At 37.4% G+C, this 12,047-nt stretch overlaps 1 protein-coding gene across 3 annotated transcripts in view; it reads right to left on the minus strand.

Moving 5' to 3' along the window:
* The window catches only part of Nkain2 (sodium/potassium transporting ATPase interacting 2), an 839,889-nt gene that overhangs the window by 5,540 nt on the left and 822,302 nt on the right, over nucleotides 1-12,047 (minus strand). The gene's annotated exons all lie outside the window — the stretch shown is intronic.

Consider the following 12,047-nt stretch of genomic DNA (forward strand, 5'->3'; position numbering starts at 1 on the left):
ACACTGTCCTTCAACCCAGCAGTTTGTGTCACTATTCTTTCTTCTTTGTACCAGCGTTAAGTATGGCAGAAATGAGGGGGGGGCTAACTCCAAAAAGTATTCTTCACGTTTATCTTGTAGCTGTGGGATGCTCTCTCTTGTAACATAGCCACCATATCGTGAGGAAAACCAACTTAACCTACAGAGTGAGACTAACTGGTAACCATTGATATGTGCTTTTAGCTGATATGTAAGCTAGCTGAGGTCACAGCCCATACCCATTTTCCACATCCAGACAGGCTGGAGAAAAGCTGTGTCTTGGAGTGTTTCCCGTTTAGGTACTTGGCATTGGGAGACAGAGACAAGCTGTCCTCCATGTGCCTCGAAGAATTATTAACATACAGAACCTTTGAGTATGACCAATGCTTGCTTTTATTTAACAAACAAATTTTGGGAGCAGTGGTAACTGGACAGTAGAGGCAAAGAATGCTGTGGAAATATTTTGCATTTCTTTTCCTTTTGGGTTTCTGGCTGTGAGGCAAGAATTAAAAGGCAAAAAGAACCCAAGGCCTATAAAACAGATTAAAGGAAAAGAGAGAGGGAAATAAAAGACTGCATTAAGACATTCTAAGATACCTTCACTTAGTTTAGTTCTTGTTTTTTGTTAATATCTGAGGTTCTACACTTAGTAATTGAAGCAGGATAAAGTAACGTGATGGCTATGATGTCTGTGTGGAGAAAGTCTCCCTTACAAAAGAACCTTACTTTTGAAGAAATTTCTGCTTTACAGCAAAATTTAGCAAAATGTATAGATATTTCCAATAGGTCCCCTGCTCTACACACACAGAGCCTCTCCAACTGTCATTATCAGATACTAACACAGCACTTTACTTACAACAGATGTAACTGCATTGACACCCCATTATTACTCAAAGACCAGAGTTTGCATTAAGGTTCCTCTTGGTGGCCTATATTCTATGGGGTTTGATAAATCTGTGACATGTGTATCCGACTGTAGTATCAAAAGAATTTCAGTGTCTTAAAATGTCCCATGGATTTCTTAATATCTTTCTTTCTGCCAATCCTATAAGACCATTGATCTGTCATTTTTACCTTTTACAAAATGTTACAGAGTTGGTATGTAATCCATTCTGACTGGCTTCTTTCACTGAGTTTTAAGTATTTAAATTCCCTTCATGTGTTTTAATGACATGATCATAGATTTCTTTTTACTGCTGGGATTTTTAAATATTTTGAGGCACAATCTCTATTCTCATCAAAAGTGGAAGAGTATAACAAAAATTCATCCTATCCTTCTCAGGAGGCTGAGATCTGAGGATTGTAGTTCCAAGCAGAAAAGTCCATGAGATTCTTTTTTTTTTGCCAGTCCTGGGCTTGTGCTCAGGGCCTGAACACTGTCCTTGGACTTTCTCTACCACTTGAGCCTCAGCACCAGTTCCAGCTTTTTGCTAGGTATGTGGTACCGAGGAATTGAACACAGGTCTTTGTGCATGCTAGGCAAGCACTCTACCACTAGGTCAAACTCCCAGCCAAGTCCATGAGATTCTTATCTCCAATTAACCACCAGAAAACCAGAAGTGATGCTGTAGCTCAAAGTGGTAGAGGACTAGCATTGAGTGGAAAAGAGCCCAGGGACAAGGCCCAGGTGCTGAGTTCAAACCCCAGGATTGAAAATAAAATATTCAAACCCTGATATTAGAAGGACAAGAAATCAAATTCTACTTTTTTTTCTACTTGCCAGCTATCTGATATTAGGCAAATCATAACCTTAAAATTTAGGATGACAGCTATAACAAGCCTTTTTTTTAGAGGAATACATTGATTTCTTTTGGTTCTCAGTTGCTTATATTTCTATCATAACTAGTATAGATAATATAAAAAGGGCTACAAAATAATAAAGTGTACTTTGAGAAGTTAATTTTCAAGACATTGATTTAGCACCTAAATTCTCTTTTATATAAGTGAGCTCTTGTCAAGAACAGGACTGAATTGTTTTTTTAAAGTTTTTCATTTTATTTTATTTTTTATTATTGAGGTAATGTGAGGAAACTATGACAGAGAAGAACCACTCAGTGTGATTCATCTGTGACCTCCACTCAGGTTGAATCTTCCCATGTGTAAAATCGAAAAGTCAAACTTCGTGCATAATAAATACCTATAAATACCTTTTCTCTCCCGTAAAAAAAGAAAAAGAATGGGACTGAATTAAGAACTAGACAGTTGAGAAGAATACCCAGGGTGAGAACTTCATTGCTTTGAGATTTCCCTTTTAGTAGGGTGATTACTGTATAGTGTTGGAGAACAGGTGCTCAAGATCAGGACAAGCACAGAAAGAAACAATAAGGTCTCCTTTACTAAAACTGAATTCCAGTTATATCACTGTTTATTGTTGTTGTTTTGAGATAATACATTAGCTTGTTTCCAGGGTGTTGAGAGGGATGGAAAAAAAAGTGATCATCATGAGTCAAAGATTTTGGGGCACTACCAAGGGACAGATAACCTGAAGGAAACAAGATATATCTTCAAGTCTAAAAGAATTAGAAGAGATAAATTGGGAATAACACTTGAATTAGGAGCAATGTAGACCTATCTAAAACACAGGAAGGCTAAGGGGGAATGAATATACATTTATGAATATCTGGAGCATGGGGTTGTGGATTGGAGCTTGAGTTGCTCTTTGTGAATCCTGACCTACTGGTATGTTGGGAAGGTTGGGCGAGCTGGCTTGCAGCTACCTGGCTTGCAAAGGGTATCAATAAGCCCCAGAGGAAGGACGGAAGGACATGGAAGTGGCTCCATGAATCCAGGTGAACCATATCCAACTCAAATGAAAGAAAACTTGCAATGTAGCTAGGATGCATTTTTACCATTTCCCACATGAGGGGACATGGAAATTTAAATCAGAGGAAGAGTATGTTTTCCATAAATTATTTGAAATATATGTTTGTGCTCACAGTCTAACAGATTGTGGATGGTCCATTTCCTCGTCTAATTACTCTCAGAAATGGTGTGGGGGCCGAGAGTTTGGCCTAGTGGTAGAGTGCTTGCCTAGCATGCACGAAGGCCCGGGTTTGATTCCTTGGTACCACATACGTAGAAAAAAACCAGAAGTGGGGCTGAGGCTCAAATGGTAGAGCTCTAGCCTTGAGAAAATCCAGGGACAGTGCTAAGGCCTTGAACTCAGGCCCAGGACTGGCAAAAGAAACGTTGTGGATGATTTGAGGGGTATTAGTCAACTAGACCCAGTTAAGATTTCCATGGTCAACACACTCAGTGCCTCTTAAGTTTCTATGAGGGATTTTCAACTATCTATGGAATCTTTAGGGTGCCATGCAAGTGGATAGCAGAGATGGATAAAAATACTTTATTTAAAAGATGTATTTAATATCACCTTTTCAATTTTTAAATATAACTAAAAGATATACTTAACATCACATTTTCTGTTTTTATATCAGGCTCTATAAAGGCTATATCTAAAAGATATATTTAGATATATCCAAAAGATATAATTAATATCACTTTTTCAATTTTTATATAATTATATTGATTCAGATTCTGTAAAGCCTACTGTATATTGTAAAACTTTCCTGAGAAATGGAGGTAATGAAATAATTTGACAGATAGTTGATAGCTAAACTCTGCAATCTCCAGTAAAAGAATGCATTTTAATCATTTTAATTTCTAAAAACAAAAAATAAAATAAAGCTCTGACAATTGTAAAATCTTTATTAGTTCCTAAGGCCCTTTCAGGTGAGATCATTCATCTTTACAATATTACTGTCAAGTGAACATAAATAATTATCTTCCTTTTACAAATAAATACAGGTTTATAGCTTCAGGCAGTTACCAGCTGAGGATGGGGCTAGAAGTCAAGTATTTTATTTCCTTTCTAAGTATATTGGAAAAGTAATTTCTACTTTTCTATTTATGCCATTCCAGAAAATTCCTGGAAGGTTTTCAAAGGTGATCAAGAGTACTGAACCACATTTTGCATTCAATCTAAAATGTTCAAGCCTTTGTTTTTTTCTATATTATTCACTAAACAAGGTTAATTGTGATCTTTATTTTATCCCTCTACTGATAATTGATACCATTTTGAAATTATTTATTCTCCAGCATCTTTATTTTGCTTTTTCTAAAATTATCTTTTTCATGTCCCCTCATCATTTCCAATCTAATATTCTAGAATTTCCTGCCATGAATACTGACAGAAGCTACTGGGTTGTATTTGCCAGCAAGAGTGATGTATCTCTTTTTTGTACTGTATCTTTAAGAGGTGATTGGACCAACATCAGACAAGTATTAGTGCATTTGCTTTGTAAGTTATAGACATAGCTTACACAGTATTCCAACTGGGAATTATTTATATGATCAACGCTGTATTTGTGATTCTGATTACAGTGAAGGTTGAACAACTTGGCATGTAATTTATGATATTTTAATGCTTAATGTGAAGGACTGAGTTAGAATTATGAGAATGAGAAAGGACCGATGTCCGTGAATGCTAGATACATGGATAAAGAGATACAAGTCCTAAGTTTCAGCAAGTATTTGAATGTGGAAAAGGAAATAGTTAAAGTTGGCTCTCAGAAACTTGTTTGATATGGTACTGTTGTTTTTATCAGAACCAAAAATAACATAAGGAGGTTGCTGGTGGTTGGTTCCCTTTTGGAAATGTAGTATTTAAGTTATGAGTGGCACATGCAAGTGCCAACATCCAGGAAAAAGGCATATAGCTGTAATTTCTGTAAAGCAGATTGGGACTTGCTGAATTTTTAGAGATGAATTTCTGTCATCTCTCTCAGCTCTATTAGGCTTCATTGCATCCTATCTGCACTTGCCATCTCCTCGTTTATTTGTTGATTATTTCAACCACTATAGTGTAGGTGCTATGAAATTTAATGTTCTATCTTGTTTACTACAGTAGCCTCAGAACACAGAACAATATTTGGCTCATGGAAGACACTCAATTCATATTTACTGAATATGCTTTAGGTTGCAAAGGAAAATCAGGCAATCCATCAGAAGGCAGAAGCGGGGGGTACTGATGTATCCAAATGGAGTTTGACTGAGGGCTTTTAGCCTTTACTCCTCCACAGACTCCAAAATTAAGAGAAGATATAGATGGTTAATTTTTTTCCCTGAGTGATGTGAGATAAACCAATAGACAAAAATTTGGATATTTATAAGAAGAAGTGGCCTTTGAAATCTCTTTGGCTAAAGAGGACAAGCTTTAACATTGACGTGACTAGAATGGAATGTTCATTCATTAATAAATGCTATTAGTTGTAAGATATAATGATAATTGGTAAGAAAACGTTATCTTTCTGGATGGTTTATAGGACCCTAAACAAAAGCATACAACTGGGCAGAAATTGAGAGCATTTTGCATCTGTTTAATCTTTGGTTCTCTGAAATAAACTGGAGAACATTTATATGTCTTTAAAATACCTTCTCGTATTTTCTGGTCATAATTTAGTGATGAGTTTGGGTATTTCTATGCCCATGAAATAATCACAATCAAGATATCCAACATACATGCCCATAACCCATAATTTATAGACATAATATAATGGGTTCAGGCATTTGCATGCCCATGAAATCGTCACCACAATCAAGATACCAGACATATATACTCCTCCAAAGAATAAAACTCAAGAATGTGATTTTCTTTGAAAATGCAGCAAGGTTTACTCTTGAACTTATTTTTCCTGTCTGAAATACGGGTATGTTTTCTGATTGATGGAGGCATAGAGAGATTCAATTATTTTAAATTAGAAAAGTACCATATCAGTTTAATAGCTATGATTTAATAACATTACTTAATAACATTAATAATAGTGGAATTTAGAAATTATCCAGTAAGAGAAAAATGCTTCATGCATGAATATACTTTGCTACAATATCTTCCCTGTTGTGAGCCTCCCATTTATTTCAACCTCTAAATCATGAGTACTCAGATCAGCAAACCTAAAACTACCTTTTTAAATACACGTTGGCAGTGAGGTATTGTAACATAAAATTGTCCCTAATTCTTAAAGACAAAGCCACTAGTCAACATACTCTTTTTTTGGAGACAGCTGAAAAAAAAAGAAAAACCACAAAAGGAAATTTAGTAATACAGTTTACAGAAAGCGAAGCCTAAATATTTAGAAGAACTCATTAAAAGGCATTACAGAATTTGTGTGGGTCCATGAAAATTGTGTCTCTCCATTATCTCTGCAGGTATGAATTTCAAGGGTACTTACCTCTAGCTGCACAAAAGGAATTTAGAACATAACTAACCATAGGTCAAATTGAAAAGGACAGCCTCTCTCCACTCAAGACTTACTTGGTGGCAGCAATTCAGACTGATTGTGGGGACTTGAGGTGTTCAGTCTTGACTAAAATCCCAGAGTGGTCTCTGAGCCATGCTCGTTTTTTTTTTTTTTTTTTTCTTCTTTTTTCTGATTAGGAAAACACAGTTCTTTATAGGAACACTTTATCTTATTGCCTGAAAGGTCACTGAAGTGTTATGCTACCAAGGGCTTTAGGCGGGCAAACCATACACAGAATGAAAGAAGGCTTATTAACTAACTCACTGCATATGCTTCATTTCCTAAGCTTCTTTATCAAATATATTTTTTTCAGGGTCTTAGCAGCCTGTTTTCCCTGTTTACTTTTTAGCTATATCAGAAGGAGATCTTTAAATATTGAACTTGAAGACATTTTCACCTGCTAGAAAATAAAGGTAAAAGGTAATCGTGTCATAGTAAATAAAAAGTTTAGCCGGAAGTTGTTTGAATAAACATCTTAAGCCTTTGACTCTAAAACCTGAAGAAAAATTCGACTTGATTGTCCTGTTTTTCTTGTTTGTTTCTGCAAGTTCCCATGAAAGCAGATTTAAAGATATATAAAATGTTCTGCTGAGAGTAAGATTTAGCTATCATAGTGTCTTCTCGGAAAATACTTGATACATCACAGGGAAACTGTGGGGAAAAGATCAGGGGTTTCAGAGTAGAGAAAATCTGTCTTTGTCCCTAGCATTTCTATCTATGTAGGTAATGTTTACACTTAGCTTTCATTTCTTTTTTTTGTGTAAAATAGGAAATATATAACAATTTTAACTTTATAGGATTGAATTGAGTTGGGTATTATATACCTGTAATGCTTAGAAATTTGTATATTAAAATATTCTATTTGGGCTGAGGATGTCTTCATTTTTGGAAAAGGATTTATAAAGAATTAGAAATTATAAAGTACCTATTTGATATTTTACTACTGGACTTAGAGTTTTTTCAAGCCTGAGAACTGACAAAAAGAAGGTTCAGAGAAGAGAACTCTGTCTGAGAGTTCACTAGAATTTCATATGGAATTTCCTAAGGGTAGAAATTGTCAGCAGAACACTGAGATAGATTTATGGAGATGCCTCCAATACCTGCTTCCTTAGTTATCTGTCGTCTGACAAGCAGCATGAGACACTGTAGACAAGAGGACGATCGTTTATGTTAAAAACTCAGTTTTGTAGAACTGAGTGTCTATAGTTTAGATATTTTCTGAAATCTCCCTATGCGTTATCAGAAAAGGCTGAAAGAAGCTAGGGTGAGTCTTATGTGTAGTCTGTATAAGTGTGGTGTATATGGAGGCGAAAGAAACCATCTAATGAAGTCAACAAGATTAGAGAGCGACTGTGAGAGCTGGACATCCTGGTTTAGGCAGAAGGTCGAAGCAAGATGGATGGATAGCTCACTGGCTTTGCAGAAATGCCTGCCAGGTTCCTCTCAGATTTCTCCAGGGATCCAAGGAGACAAGAACAATCATTTCCAGTCTAGAAAGTGGTTGAGGGTTAATGGTGGTGATGCAGGAGCTTATGGTTAATAATGTGGACATTCTTAGACTTTAGTACTTGGCTCAAGGAACCTGAAAGTACTTGGAAGAGGCCACATGGAGAGTGAAACACACTGTTGTTAGGAGACAGAAGGCATTGCTGAGCAGGAATTGGCATCCAATTGAACCTGATGAGCGCACCTTTGTGGGTGGGCTTAGTGACTTTCTCTAACAACTTCAGACTGCCAAGATTGAAAATGAGGAACTGAATCTGAACCTCATCAGGCATGGATGCTGAAATCAGAGTGTGAGAAGAGTGCAAGGGAGGAAGGACATTGGATATGCCAGTGAAAATACTGGTAACTCCTGGAGGCACGCAATGGGGTAACAGGATGTAAAGCATGAGGAAAATCTGCTTTTGGTTCAGGGAAGCTCCTAAATAATGTTGAGGAAAACTTTGTTTAGGAAGGAGGCCTAAGAGTGAAGAGTAAGAATAGATGGGAGAGATGGGTCTGGGAATGTGGCTTCATGGTAGGATGCTTGCCCATCATGCATGAAGCCTAGGGTTCTATTCCTCTGTACCACGTAAATAGAAAAAGCTGGAAGTGGCACTGTGATTCAAATGATAGAGTGCTAGCCTTGAGCAAAAGAAGCTCAGGGCCTATACCAAGGCCCCGAGTTCAAGTCCCAGAACTGACAAAAAAAAAAAAGAGTTCACAGTTAGGCAGAGAATTCTGAGGCAGTGATGGATACAAGCTTCCTTCTACTACTTGAAAATGATCCGAGGACAGCGTCCAGGATGAAGATGATGAAGGAAGGGCAGGAGAAGTGAAGGGTATGGAGAGGGTAAGACCCGAGAAGGGGAAGGAATTAATTACAAGCAAACATATTTCTATAAATGTAGAGAAGCATATAGAATATGATAAAATAACTAAGTTAACTTCACTGTCAATATTCCTGGGTTCAGTGTGTGCCACGCCATCTGAATGGATTGGATTCACTAGTCTGTTTTGTTCACCCCTGCTTTCATGCATTTCAGGAAAAATTGGAAAAAGCAGTCATCAAAGCTATGGGTGAGCTAGTTAGATGAGATTTGGCATGTCTTCTCAGCTGGCACCTGGGATATATTTAGAATGCATAGCCTACTTAAATGCAGTAGTTTTAATCTGGATTCTGTACACATTAATGTACATATATTTGTAGGAAAGAATGTCCAGGCTATAATCTACCATTGGAGAAATATTCATCACCTTGTAATCTTTCGCCAACATAATCTTTATATAATTTTGCAGCCATCAGAGAGCAAAAAAAAACACAAAACTCCTGAGCCTAAATTATTCATCTTATTAGGTAGTAGTTTTGGGAAACAGAATGTCCAGTGATTGCTGTCTAATATTTTGGGGCATAATGAAACTAGACTTGCTATTTTGAGCTCAATGAAAATATTTAGAAATATTTAGTGTGAATTATTGTGAAAATATTAAAAATATTAATATGAATTATTGTGTACCTTAGTATGGGTATGAAAGAAACCCAAAGTAGCTCTTTTAAAAGGGCCCCCTTTTAACAACTAAACTCTGCATATCCTTTTGAAATATCATGTTCATGTCTTCTAAATTATATGAAATTGACTTGGGGTGCATTTCTCTAGCAGCTCTGCTTGCCTTGTCTGAACTCCTATCATGCCTCACTGATATTCTTCTTTCTCCCAGGAGAATTGTGTAATGGTCTGTAGGCACTATGAAAGCAAGGATGATAGCTATTTGTTTCCATGCTTTTTCCACAGTACCTGGCATAGATTGACTACTCAATAATTACTTGTTGAAAGCATCTAACTCAAGAATTGGGGTGAAGTGATGAGGAAAGGAGCATCTAGAGTCATAGGTCATGGCCCCACTTCTGACTTCGGTGATCAATTATCATCAAGTAAGAGAACTCTAATAACTCTTTCTTCAACTTGAAAACCAGGGGATTCAATTAGGCAATTACTAATATTTTCCATAGCTCTCTGGTTTTGTTCAATTTAATACATCTGAAATTGGTTTACATATCAATGTGGTGGCAACAAAAATATTCAAGACAAGCAAACCTGTGAAGTGAATAAGAACAATGGAATGCAAAGGAGTTTGAGCCACTTTGCCAATACTGTTGTGCATTTACTAAGTAAATTTCCAAGGATGCAATCTGCGAAATAGAATTTATACAGTTATCCTCCGCAGCCACCAATTCCATATCCCCAAATACAAACAACCACAGATTAAAAACAGTGTGGAAAAAGAAAAGATGATGTCTATACTGAACATTTTTTATTATTAGTCCCTAAACAATACAAAATAGCAACTATTTCCATAACATTTACACCATGTCTATATAAATTACGCTATATTATAAGTAACCTAGAAATGATATAAAACATACTGGAGGTTGAGTGTAGGTTATATGCAAATACCATGCCATTTGACTGCAAGAGATTTCAGCATCTACATATTTTGGTATCTACAGATGGGATGTGAGGAGAGGAGGGTATCCTGGAACCAATCTCCCTGGAAACAGAAGTGAACTACATATGGCATTTGGAACCTGAGGCCAAAACAATCCTCAGTGGGAAGACAGGTAGAAACAGCTAGGAAGTGGGTCCTGGGAGAGGACAGAGGGATGGACAGGTTTGGAGCCCTTACAATGCTACCCCATTCAATTTAACTAAGTGATGATGGGGTGCAGGTGCATGCCTGTGCCCTCCCCATTGCAGCCCCCTCTTGGGAGTTGCTTGAACATCAACTTTGTTAGTTACAGAAGCAGTAATCCATATCCAATTTTTCTTTTGTGTCAGGATTGTTCATGTATAAACAAGGATCCTTTGTTGGGAACATTTGTAATTAATTTTATAAACAAACAAACACATGCAAATTTAATATTGCCTGTCTCAGCCAAACCCACTGGCTGTTGGCTTGGCCACTACCTATTATACATAAAAATGAATTGAAATTCCTACACCAGACCTAACCTAATTTTCAAGTGATAATAGGCATACATTCCCAGAAGCTCTGTATGCCTCTTGATAGTAACATCCTAATTTCCCTTCCTGGTAAATGTTTTAAATAAGATTTTCGCACCAAAGGAAATTAACCTTTAAATTAATTGTAATTATAAAATGCCATCACTGATTTTTGTCTTCAGTCTAATTACTTTCTATTATTTAAACAAACTACACCTCCTGTGAGTTTTACGTTTGTTTCTCTTTCACTCCCTGCCACACAATCATAGCTTTCTTCTGGGCTCTGCTAGAACAGTCTCATTTAAAGGTCACAGGGGATGGCTTGCTTACTGGCATCACACTCTTTCAGAACCTGGATGTAAGGCTAACTCCCATCAGATGTTTTGATTTTTTTCAGACCTGGTGGCCAGCCTTACAAATCCAAGGTTTCTCAGGGGTCCTGCTGTTAAGAAAGAGAGGTCTAAGCTCAGCCTTCTGTTTCTTGAACTAAAACTAAAGCACAACTGTTCACAAGCCAACATCATTTATCAAAAGACTAACTTTGAATGTCATCTGCTCAGCATGCCTCTGACCTGGAGGGCTTTGAGACAAACAGAGAGAGAGAGAGAGAGAGAGAGAGAGAGAGAGAGAGAGAGAGAGAGAGAGAGAGAGAGAGAGAGAGAGAGAGAGAGAGAGAGAGAGAGAGAGAAGGAGGGAGGGAGAGAGGGAGGGAAGGAGGGAGGGAGGGAGGGAGGGAGGGAGGGAGGGAGACACACACAGAGAGAGACACACAGAGAGAGACAGAGACAGAGAGAGAGACAGAGAGAGACACACACAGAGAGAGACAGAGAGAGAGAGACAGAGACAGAGAGAGAGAGACAGAGGAGGGGGAGGAAGAGAGGGAGAGAGAGACAGAAAGACACACAGAGAGAAAAGGGTTCAGTTTCCTGTGCCAGCTCTTTGTCTTGCTATATTTGTTCTTTGGAGATGGGACTGTGGAATCTCAGCAATTTTATTCTGTGAGCATGAATATGAGCATGATGGTGCTAAAGGACAAGTCTTGTTTTTCTTCAACTTGGCTGCATTCTTTTCTGTGTCATTATCTACAAGAGTGTAGGGAAAGCTGATGAGCAATAAGCATGAGGTACCCACTATGGATGACTGAAAATGGTGTACCAGGAAGACAGGGACTGATCAAAATGGAAGATTTTTCTTTTAGTCATTTCAGTAAATGGCACCATATATTCCCTATCCATTTATAGGCTTT

Source organism: Megascapheus bottae, chromosome 8 (assembly GCF_031878675.1).
Source record: "Megascapheus bottae isolate mThoBot1 chromosome 8, mThoBot2.hap1, whole genome shotgun sequence".
Taxonomy (NCBI): domain Eukaryota; kingdom Metazoa; phylum Chordata; class Mammalia; order Rodentia; family Geomyidae; genus Megascapheus; species Megascapheus bottae.